The sequence below is a fragment of the Bos indicus x Bos taurus genome, chromosome 7, assembly GCF_003369695.1.
Source record: "Bos indicus x Bos taurus breed Angus x Brahman F1 hybrid chromosome 7, Bos_hybrid_MaternalHap_v2.0, whole genome shotgun sequence".
Lineage (NCBI taxonomy): Eukaryota > Metazoa > Chordata > Mammalia > Artiodactyla > Bovidae > Bos > Bos indicus x Bos taurus.
This window is the reverse complement of record NC_040082.1, coordinates 94,599,976-94,612,617: the sequence shown is the minus strand read 5'-3', so window position 1 is coordinate 94,612,617 and position 12,642 is coordinate 94,599,976. Positions and strand designations below refer to the sequence as shown.

Sequence of the window (12,642 nt, the reverse complement as noted above, 5' to 3'; positions counted from 1 at the left end):
GTAGAGAGGACACCTCTTCCCCTGAGGTATATCCAGTGATGAAAACACAGTCAAGGAGGAAGGGAGGGAGGAAGCAAAAGAAAAAAGAAAAAAAACCCAACTGAAACAGTTTGATCAATTGGCAATCCAACGTATACAACTAAAAGAATTTACACAAGAAAGGTAAGCAGACACTGCTTGGCATTGGGCCTCTACAATGTATGAGATCTTTCATGCCTTCAAAAGGAATTGGGATGACTGAAGGCTTTCCCACATTCTCTACATTTGTACAGTTTCTCCCCAGTGTGCATTCTCACGTGTCCTCTAAGGGTAGTGTGATAAATGAAGGCTTTCCTGCATTCTGTACATTCATAAGGGTTTTCTCCAGTGTGAGTTTTTTCATGTGTTCGAAAGGATGTGTAACAACTGAAGGCTCTGCCACACTGTTTACATTCATAGGGTTTCTCGCCTGTGTGAGTTCTTTCATGGATTTGCAGACCTAGAGGAGAACTGAAAGTTTTTGTTTATATTCATATTGTTTCTCTGCCGTGTGGATCCTTTCATGTCTTTGAAAGGAACTAGGACAGCTGAGGGCTTTACCACACTGCTTACACTCATAGGGTTTTTCTCCAATGTGGTTTCTTTCATCGATTTGCAAGCCTAGAGGACACCTGAGGGATTTACCACACTGTTTACATATGAAGAGCTTCTCTCCAGTGTGAGTTCTTTCATGGGCTCAAAATGAAGTGGAACAACTAAAGTCTTTCCCACATTCCTTACATTTATAGGGTCCTTCTCCAGTGTCTTCAAAAGATTGTGAGCCATGTGAAGGCTTTTCTGCATTCCTTACATTCATAGAGTTTTTCTCCAGTGTGACTCCTTTAATGTCTGTGAACAGATTTGTGGTAACTGAAGGTTTTCCCACATTCCTTGCATTTATATGGTTTCTCTTCATATTCATGATACTCATATGGTTTGTGTACAGTGTGAGATCAGACGTGCCTATTAAGAAATGAATGATGCAAGAAGACTTTTCCACACACATGACATTCACATGGCTTTACTCCAGAAGGAGTTTTCTGGTTCAGATTAAGATTTAGAATCTGGCTGACAGTTTCTCTATGTTGACTACCTTCTTTGCTTTCAGAGTTTTTCTACCACATGACTTCTGTAAAAAATGAGAAATTATTGATTTCTTTAATAATTTCACAAACATTAGTAGGGTATTATAACTACATTTTTATATTTTATAGCAAAAGTGAACGTTTTTTGCCCTTTCTAAACTGTTTGAAAGCTCTGTAACGGACTATTATGAAAACAGTGTTTTCATAATATAGCTATTATGAAAACAGTGATATTAATATATGGAGTTTCTTAATATTGTTTCCCAAAGTGGATAAAGTTACAAACGATGAACACCCATGTCACATTTAAATAAATACTTTCAGTGGAAAAAGAATTAAGGATAAATAAATTTGAAGCTGTGATTAATTTGTTTTATTTGCTTATTTTAAAAGCTATGGTAGGGGCTTCCCTGGTGGCTCACGGGTAAAGAGCCCACCTGCCAGTGCAGGAGACATGGGTTGGAGCCCTGATCTGGGAAAATCCCATACTCCGCAGAGCAACGAAGCCCATGTGTCACAACTATTGAGCCTGCATACTGCAAGTACTGAAGCTTGAATGCCCTAGGGGGTGTGCTCCACAAGAGAAACCCCTGCAGTGAGAAACCCATGCACTGCAGCCAGAAAGTAGCCCTTACTCTTCACAACTAGAGAAAAAGCTTGTGCAGCAACAAAGACCTAGGACAGCCAGAAACAAATACATAAAAAATAAAAAATTTTTTAAAAGTTTATGACATACCAGGACTCTCACGTGGAACATTGTCTACTGTGTGTGTAACTCACCTTAGTTTCCTCCCTTGGGTTTTGTACCAATCTTCAATGTTATGATTGTCCCAATTTCCTCTAAAATACAGACCCAGAAAAATAATGCAAATTATTATAAATTACAGAACAATATTCAATTATAGGTCCACAATCAGCTGTAACATGCTTAGTTTATGTACCAGTGTATGGTAGTCCTCCCTTATCCACAGTTTTGCTTTCTGTGGTTTCAGTTACCTATGGTCAATTGCAGTCTGAAAATATTAAATGGAAAATCATAGAAGTAAACAATTCATAGTTTTAAACTGTGCACCCTTCTGAGTAGCATGATGAAATCTTGCAACATCCGCCTCCGTCATGTCCAGGATATGAATCATCCCCTTGTCCACTGCGTTCATCCTGTATTTGCTACCTGCCCATTTGTCGCTTAGTTGCCATCTTGGTTGTCAGATCACTGTGGTGATATCCCTGTGCTTGTGTTCAAGTAATCCTTTTTCTTTATTTCTTTTTTTAAACAAACTTTAGGAGACTCTGATACGATGTGTTAAATTTTTTTTTTTTAATATTTATTTATTTGGCTACACTGAGTCTTGGTTGCTGCATGTGAGATCTAGTTCTCGGAACAGAGATTGAACCTGGCCCCCCTGCAGTGGGAGTGTGGAGTCTTAGCCACTGGACCATCAGGGTAAGTCCCTTCATTTTTCTTAATGATGGCCCCAAAATGCAAGAATAGTGATGCAAGAATTAAGGTATGCCAAACAGAAACCGTAAAGTCCTTTTTAAATGAAAAGATGAAAATTCCAACTTAAGAAAAGCTATATACTGATGTTGCTAAGACCTATAGGAGAAATTAATCTTCTGTTATTAAATTGTGAAATAAAAAGAAATTGATCTTATTATGCTTTCTCACCTTGAACTGCAAAGTTATGCACACTTGACACTTACATGTGTTAAGTGCATGTGTATTATACTTGTTCTATTCTTAGTTATTGATATCAGTCTCTTGGCTATTGTTGGTTAGTTGCTAAGTCATGTTCAACTCTTTTGTGACCCTACAGAGCTTGCCAGGCTCCTCTGTCCATGGGATTTTCCAGGCAATAATACTGGGGTGGACTGCCATTTCATTCTCCATATCAATCTATTCAATCAGTTCAGTTCAGTTTAGTTGCTCAATCATGTCTGACTCTTTGTGACCCTATGAATCGAAGCACCCCAGGCCTCCCTGTCCATCACCAACTCCCGGAGTCCACTCAGACTCACATCCATCGAGTCAGTGATGCCATCCAGCCATCTCATCCTCTGTTGTCCCCTTCTCCTCCTGCCCCCAACCCCTCTCAGCATCAGAGTTTTTTCCAATGAGTCAACTCTTCGCATGAGGTGGCCAAAGTACTGGAGTTTCAGCTTCAGCATCATTCCTTCCAAAGAAATCCCAGGGCTGATCTCCTTCAGAATGGACTGGTTGGATCTCCTTGCAGTCCAAGGGACTCTCAAGAATCTTCTCCAACACCACAGTTCAAAAGCATCAATTCTTCGGCGCTCAGCTTTCTTCACATTCCAACTCTCACATCCATACATGACCACAGGAAAAACCATAGCCTTGACTAGACAGACTTTTGTTGGCAAAGTAATGTCTGCTTTTCAATATGCTATCTAGGTTGGTCATAACTTTTCTTCTAAGGAGTAAGCATTTTTAAATTTCATGGCTGCAATCACCATCTGCAGTGATTTTGGAGCCCAGAAAAATAAAGTCTGACACTGTTTCCACTGTTTCCCCATCTATTTCCCATGAAGTGGTGGGACCAGATGCCATGATCTTCGTTTTCTGACTGTTGAGCTTTAAGCCAACTTTTTCCACTCTCCTCTTTCACTTTCATCAAGAGGCTTTTGAGTTCCTCTTCACTTTCTGCCATAAGGGTGGTGTCATCTGCATATCTGAGGTTATTGATATTTCTCCCGGCAGTCTTGTTTCCAGCTTGTGCTTCTTCCAGTCCAGCGTTTCTCATGCTGTACTCTGTATATAAGTTAAATAAGCAGGGTAACAATATACAGCCTTGATGTACTCCTTTTCCTATTTGGAACCAGTCTGTTGTTCCATGTCCAGTTCTAACTGTTGCTTCCTGACCTGCATATAGGTTTCTCAAGAGGCAGGTCAGGTGGTCTGGTATTGCCATCTCTTTCAGAATTTTCCACAGTTTATTGTGATCCACACAGTCAAAGGCTTTGGTATAGTCAGTAAAGCAGAAATATATGTTTTTCTGGAACTCTCTTGCTTTTTTGATGATCCAGCAGATGTTGGCAATTTGATCTCTGGTTCCTCTGCCTTTTCTAAAACCAGCTTGAACATCTGGAAGTTCACAGTTCACATATTGCTGAAGCCTGGCTTGGAGAATTTTGAGCGTTACTTTGCTAGCAGGTGAGATGAGTGCAATTGTGCAGTAGTTTGAGCATTCTTTGGCATTGCCTTTCTTTGGGATTGGAATGAAAACGGACCTTTTCCAGTCCTGTGGCCACTGCTGAGTTTTCCAAATTTGCTGGCATATTGAGTGCAGCACTTTCACAGCATCGTCTTTCAGGATTTGAAATAGCTCAACTGGAATCCCATCACCTCCACTAGCTCTATTCATAGTGATGCTTTCTAAGGCCCACTTGACTTCACATTCCAGGATGTCTGGCTCTAGGTGAGTGATCACACCATCATGATTATCTGGGTCGTGAAGATCTTTTTTGTACAGTTCTTCTATGTATTCCTGCCACCTCTTCTTAATATCTTCTGCTTCTGTTAGGGCCATACCATTTCTGTCCTTTATCGAGCCCATCTTTGCATGAAATGTTCCCTTGGTATATCTAAGTTTCTTGAAGAGATCTCTAGTCTTTCCCATTCTGTTGTTTTCCTCTATTTCTTTGCATTGATCGCTGAGGAAGGCTTTCTTATCTCTTCTTGCTATTCTTTGGAACTCTGCATTCAGATGCTTATATCTTTCCTTTTCTCCTTTGCTTTTCACTTCTCTTCTTTTCACAGCTATTTGTAAGGCCTCCTCAGACAGCCGTTTTGCTTTTTTTGCTTTTAATCAATCTCTTACTGTGCACCAAATTCTGAATGTATCATGGGTATGTATGGGAAAGGTTGAGGGCAGGAGGAGAAGGGGACGACAGAGGATGAGATGGTTGGATGGCATCATCGACTCGATGGACATGGGTTTGGTTGGGCTCTGGGGTTGGTGATGGACAGGGAGGCCTGGCGTGCTGTGTTTCATGGGGTCACAAAGAGTCGGACACGACTGAGCGACTGAACTGAACTGTACTGATGTGTGTATAGGATTCAGTACTATTTGTGGTTTCAGGCATCCACTGGTCATCTTGGAATGTATTCCATGCAGATAAGGGGGACTACTGTATTCCTTTTCCACATTCCACATCTTGAAACAATGGTGATTGGCAAGGAATACTTGTTCTCGAAGAAGTGAAGAAATGTTATTCTTACCTATTGAGACCAGGTTCCCCAGAATTATTTGCATCACATCTCTGTAAAGTTTCTTCTGCAAAGAATTCAGTAAAGCCCACTCCTCTGGAGTGAAGTTCACAGCCACATCCTCAAAAGTCACTGTCCTAAAACATCACAAATATGTTTCCAGTAAGATGTGTGAGTCTGACAGAACTCTGGGATTTATGCTCAATTTATAGGAAGATTATATATGATTCTATCACCTTCAAACACTTATTTTATGTCTTGGTCATCAGAACTTACTTTCTGTCCATACTTACTTCATCATGAATTTAACAGCATAACGAACATGCAAACTATTTATGCATTTTTACTGTGACCACTTGAAATGTTACTGCTCTCTAATGTCAAGGTCTAGAGTGCCTTGGAGAAATGAGAAAAATGCTACACAAATGGATCAAATATCATTTTAAACATGTCTATCTCTTTTGGAAAAAAACTCATTTCCTTTGTTATCACACAGCATTTAACTCAGCCCTCCGTGATATATGGGGGCTTCCCAGGTGGCACAGTGGTAAGGAATCCAACTGCCAATGAAGGAGACACAAGAGACATAGGTTCAATGCTTGGGGTGGGAAGATACCTTGGAGGAGGAAATGGCAACCCACTCCAGTATTCTTTTTATTTTTTAAATTTTAATTGGGGGCTAATTACTTTATAATATTGTGGTGGTTTTTGCCATACATTCACATGAATCAGCCATGGGTGTACGTGTGTTCCCCACCCTGAACTTCCCTCCCACCTCCCTCCCCATCCCATCCCATCCCATCCCTCAGGGTCATCCCAGTGCACCAGCCCTGAGCACCTTGTCTCATGCATCAAACTTGGACTGGTGATCTATTTCACATATGATAATATACATGTTTCAATGCTATTCTCTCAAATCATCCCACCCTCTCCTTCTCCCACACAGTCCAAAAGTCTGTTCTTTACATCTGTGTCTCTTATGCTGTCTTGCATATAGGGTCATCATTACCATCTTTCTAAATTCCATATACATGCATTAATATGCTGTATTGCTGTTTTTCTTTCTGACTTGCTTCACTCTGTAAAAAAGGCTCCAGTTTCATCCACCTCATTAGAAGTGATTCAAATGCATTCTTTTTCATAGCTGAGTAATATTCCATTGTGTATATGTACCACAGTTTTCCTATCCATTCCTCTGCCGATGGACATCTAGGTTGCTTCCATGTCCTGGCTGTTGTAAACAATACTGCAATGAACATTAGGGTACACGTATCTCTTTCAATTCTGGTTTCCTCAGTGTGTTTGCCCAGCAGTGGGATTGCTGTGTCATATGGCAGTTCTATTTCCAGTTTTTTAAGGAATCTTCACACTGTTCTCCATAGTGGCTATACTGGTTTACATTCCCACAAACAGTGTAAGAGGGTTCCCTTTTCTTTGCACCCTCTCCAGCATTTATTGTTTGTAGACTTTTTGATAGCAACCATTCTGACCAGCATGAGATGGTACCTCATTGTGGTTTTAATTTGCATTTCTCTGATAATGAGTGATATTGAGCATTTTTTCATGTGTTTGTTAGCCCTCTGTATGTCTTCTTTGGAGAAATGTCTGTTTAGTTCTTTGGCCCATTTTTTGATTGGGTCGCTTATTTTTCTGGAATTGAGCTGCAGGAGTTGCTTGTATATTTTTGAGATTGATTCTTTGTCAGTTGCTTCACTTGCTATTATTTTCTCCCACTCTGACAGCTGTCTTTTCACCTTGCTTATAGTTTCCTTTGCTGTGCAAAACTTTCAAGTTTAATTAGGTCCCATTTGTTTATTTTTGCTTTCATTTCCATTGCTTTGGGAAGTGGGTCATAGACAACCCTGCTATATTTACATCAGAGAGTGTTTTGCCTATGTTTTTCTCTAGGAGTTTTATACTTTCTGGTCTTACATTTAGATCTTTAATCCATTTTGCCACCCCAGTATTCTTGCATGAGAAATCCCATGGACAGAGGTGACTTATGGGTTACAATCCATGAGGTCACAAAGAGCTGGACATGATTAAGTGCACATGCAAAGCAAAAAGCCATGATGTATGAGGTCAAATCTGCAGTAGTTTTTAATGAATAAAACACAGTGAAGAAATGGGAGCTTTCCCTTCTCTTTCCATCACCAAACATGAGAGTCCAGGAGGCCTGTGGAAATACAACTTGTAATGAGGACCATTTAGCCATGAAAGGTTGTTATTGAACCACACAAAGATGCCGGGATCCTTGGCCTCTGGAGGAGAAGAATTCAATCCAGGGCCAGAGACAAGGCTTGATCGCTCAGAGCTTTTGTGCAATAAAGTTTTATTAAAGTATAAAGAAGATAGAGAAAGCTTCTGACAGACATCAGAAGAGGGTAGAAAGAGTCCCCGCTTGCTAGTGTTAGCAATGGAGTTATATACTCTCCAATGAATCAAAAGAATGTCTGGAGGTTGTAAAGACCTCACCAGATCTACTCCCATAATTTACATTTTAAGGTAACAGGATTAGCCAGAAGGTTTAATACAGAGACTGTCCTCAGGCAGGATACATTATTATTATATAATCCTTGTAAAGACCAGACCTACTCCCATAATTTACATTTTAAGATAACAGGATTAGCCAGAAGGTTTAATCCAAAGACTGTCCCCAGGCAGGATACATTATTGTTATATAATCCTAAGGAATGTAGAGGGAAAAAAAGTTTGTCCTTTCTTCCTCCTTGAGAATTCCAGACCCCTCTTCTCCTTGGGGACCCCTAGACTTCTTATCAACCTGCCTAGGAAATGACTCTCTCAGTCATATTGGCCTGAATTAGCCAGGTGCACCTGGCCAGATTAAAATATTCTCATACTTGCAGTTTGTGTAACATTTATTGCAGACTGTTTCTCCATTCTTTCTCTCTCCCATTCGTGGAGCTAAGAAGTTATTTAGAACTTAGGGTTCAGAAAACTTGCCATGATATTACATGCTAAAAAGACATTAACAACTTAGACCTCCACAAATTCTATATACAATGAGCCTCAGGACTGCTTCTCACCAGTTTTTAGCACACAGAATGAAATGATAAAGTACTGAAAGATCTCTTTTCAGTCAAAGCCCTTGCTAACCTTGAGGAACATGTTAAGAGCTCCATATTGCACAGGAGTTCACTCAAGTCCACAGAGGTCTGCTGGTGAATCTGTCCATGATTATATAATAACACAGAGGATTCACAGGGCTTTCCTTCAAAGAATGCAAAAGAAAAAAGAAAACCCCAAGTTCACAGACATGGAGAACAGATTGGTAGTTGCCGGAGGGGGTAAGTGAAGAGAGGGTTGTCAAGGGGTGGGTGAAATAGGTGAAGGCAGATCAAAAGTTATAAACTTTCAGTTATAAAATAAGTCAGGGGATATAATATGTAGCAGTGTGACTATAGTTAATAATACTTTATTGCATATTGGAAAGTTGCTAAAAGAGGAAATTTAAAATTTTTCATCATAAGAAAAACTGTAACCATGTGTGATAATATTAGTCTAGTTAATTAACTAGACTTATTGTAATACTTCATAATCTATACAAATATCAAATCATGTTGTATATTTAAAAATGTTATATGTCAGTTATATCACAATAACACTAAAATAAAATGGACCCCCCCCCCAAACTAGGGAAGACATAAAAATTGCAGGAATATAGACTATCAAAAAAATCAAAAGCTGGTGATTTGAAATAATCAGTAAAATTGATAAAGGTCTAGGCAGGCTAAATGAGAAGAGAGGGAAGACAGATATTATTAAAATCAGGGATAAAAGGAATGTAAGACAAGAACATTTGATAAAACCTAACATCCACTTATGATAATGCACTAGGAATAGAGGGGAGTTCTGCCTCTTAAGATAGAACATTTGCATGAAACCTGTAGGCAACATCACACTTACTGGTGAGAAACAAGAGGCTTTTTTTGTTGTTGTTAAGATACTAAGACACTAGGTAAAGTGTCCTCTCACCACTCTTGTTCCACACTATACTGGAAGGCCCAGGTCATGCAATAAGACATGGAAATAAAATATATACAGATTAGGAAGGGAGAAATGAAACTGACTCTGTTGTGTATGCCATGATTTTCTATGTAAAATATCTGAAAGGATCCATAACACCAGAAATCACTCCCGCAATTAATAAGAGAGTATGGAAAGACTGAGGATACAGAAGTCAACTGTTTTCTTATAGATCCAGAGAAATATAGTTATCTGACCTTTGATAGGAGAAGGCAATGGCACCCCACTCCAGTACTCTTGCCTGGAAAATCCCGTGGATGGAGGAGCCTGGTAGGCTGCAGTCCAAGGGGTTGCTAGAAGTCGGACAAGACTGAGCGACTTCACTTTCACTTTTCACTTTCACGCATTGGAGAAGGAAATGGCAACCCACTCCAGTGTTCTTGCCTGGAGAATCCCAGGGACGGGGGAGCCTGGTGGGCTGTCGTCTATGGGGTTGCACAGAGTCAGACATGACTGAAGCAACTTAGCAGCAGCAGCAGCAGACCTTTGATAAAGGACTAAAAGGCAATTCAATGGAGAAAAGAAAGACTTTTCAACAAATAGTGCCATAAATAGTGGATATTCACATGCAAAAACAAGCAAGTGAATCTACACACAGAACTTACAGAAAACTTAAAGTAGACCATAGTTCTAAATGTAAAATGCAAAAGTAAAAAAATTCTAAAAGATAACAGGAAAAAAATCCAGGGGATCTTGTGTTAATTGATGAATTTTAAGATACAACACCAAAAGCAAGATCCAAGAAAGAAAAAAATAAGCTTCATTTCATTAATATCCCTTGTTCTATAAAAGACAATGGTAAGAGAATATAAAGACAGTCACAGATTGCGAAAAAAATCTTTGCAGAACATATTTTATTTTGCTCAGTTATGTCTGACTTTTGTAACCCCATGGACTGTAGCCCCCCAGGCTCCTCCGTGAATGGAATTTTCCATGCAAGAATACTATAGTGGGTTGCCATTTCCTACTGCATATCTGACAAGGGACTGGTATCCAAAATGTCCAAAGAACTTTTAAAATACAACAGTAAGATGATAAACAATCCAGTTAAAAATGGCAAAATTGAAAATAAAGCAAGAATCCTTGGGAGAAAAAATAAAGTCCCAAACATGGCTAAAAAAATGGGCCAAAGATTTGAACACACATCACCAAAAAAGATATACAGATGTTAAATAAGGACACGAATAGACACTCAACATCAAATGTCATTAGGAGATTGCAAATAAAACAAATATCAAATGTCATTTACAAAGCAGAATAGAGACACAGATGTAGAGAGAAAACGTATGGATACCAAGCAGGCTGGCAGGATGGGATGGGCTGGGATTGACATATACACTATTGATATGATGTATAAAATAGATAACTGATGAGAACCTACTGTACAGCACAGGGAACTCTACTCAGTGCTCCGTGGTGACCTAAATGGGAAGAGAATCTGAAAAAGAGGGAATATATGCATACATGCATAACTGACTCACTTTGCTATACAGCAGAAACTAAGACCATTGTAAAGCAACTACACTCCAATACAAATTAATAAAAAATAAAAATAGATATCACTGGACATTTGCTTGTTGTTGTTTACTTGCTAAAGTTGTGTCTGACCCTTTGCAACTCCATGGACTGTAGCCTGCCAGGCTCCTCTGTCCATGGGATTTCCCAGGCAAGAATAATAGAGTGGGTTGCCATTTCCTTCTCCAGGGATCTTCCTGACCCAGGGATTGAACCTGTGTCTTTGTATCTCCTTCATCAGCAGGAGGATTCTTTACCACTCTGCCATCTGGGAAGCCCTGCCCCAGGTTGAGATATAATCCCTAAGGTGGATCAGTCCCTGGTGAAGGAGGATAGGGACACCTGAGCCATCACTGGAGTGAACTCTCCTCACCTCCTCACAAATAAGGAGACTCTCAAGGAAGATTCAGTTTAACATCAAACTCAAAATAACTCCCCAATTCATAGGCTCTTTGTCCAGGAGACAGAACTCCTGACCACAGACTTTTTCAATACACAAAATACACTCTGAGTGCACTTACATCATAGACGCAGAACTCAAACATAACATGTAAAGACATCTATGCCAAAGAAAACCCCACTGTCTGCCCTGCTTCAAAGAGCGGGGAGCTTTAGTTTGGAGTCACTGTCCTCAGGCTCTGCTCTACAGCCACAATACTTTGAATTACCATTGAATTGACAAAATGATGCTAAGTCGCTTCAGTCATGTCCGACTCTGTGTGACCCCATAGACCGCAGCCCACCAGGCTCTGCCGTCCCTGGGATTCTCCAGGCAAGAATACTGGAGTGGGTTGCCATTTCCTTCTCCAAACTTCACAAGAAATCCAGCAAAAGCACTCAACCCAGTGTTTATGCGTAAGGAAGGTAGAAAATTGTGACACAATTTTATTTGTTAAACAGGCAAACTCCAAAATATCTATTCCTATCAGAAAATGAAGAGGTCACTTATTTCCAAAAAAAGAAACCGAGCTGTAAATGATCACGGGGAGCACTTTTAGATACTGCAAGTCTAAGTCCTGATATGCCATTTGAAATCACCCAAAAGGCCTCAGACTGTAACGACATCCACTCAGAGTTTAAAAAATATTAAACAAAAATTTGACATGTAGAATGTAATAATGAGATTCTTTTTTCTGAGATTCACCTTTTTTGCCTCTTTGGAAAAGCTTTACACTGTCTCCCCAGGTCTATTGAGTAAATAAAATTCAGATTTATTGAAAAACTGAGTCTCAAATAAGTGAATACCTCTTTTCAAAGTGAGAAACTCAGGAACAGAGGCAGTGCTGAAAAGGCAGATCATCTAGGAAAGTTATTCAAAAGGATCCTTGAGCCAAAAGTCCTCATGTCTGTGAGCAAGACAGATTTTGAGAGGAGAGGCACAAAGATTTCAATTTCAAATATTTCATAGCGTATTCCAGGTGGTTTTTTTTTTTCTTTCCCTCTCAAGTAAATAGCCATAAAAACAAATCTTTGAAAAGAGCCATCCATGGCTCTGTGGATAAATAATAAATAATTAAAATACCACATCATTTTGAAATGTACCAAGAAGAAAAATACGTTAAAATGATACTCTGAACTGCAGAGGGGAAGATGGCATTTGGGAATGTGAGGAAAGATCTGGAAATTCAGGGATTTATTGCCAGTGCTAGGAAAGGCTGGAGAAGGCAATGGCACCCCACTCCAGTACTTTTGCCTGGAAAATCCCACAGACGGAGGAGCCTGGTGGGCTACAGTCCAAGGGGTCGCTAA

The 12,642-nt window shown here is 39.8% G+C and overlaps 1 pseudogene; it reads right to left on the bottom strand.

Annotated features, from left to right (window-relative positions):
* Positions 1-218: 218 nt before the first annotated feature.
* LOC113896343 lies at positions 219-2,260 on the bottom strand (annotated as a pseudogene).
* Between the last annotated feature and the right edge of the window lie 10,382 nt (positions 2,261-12,642).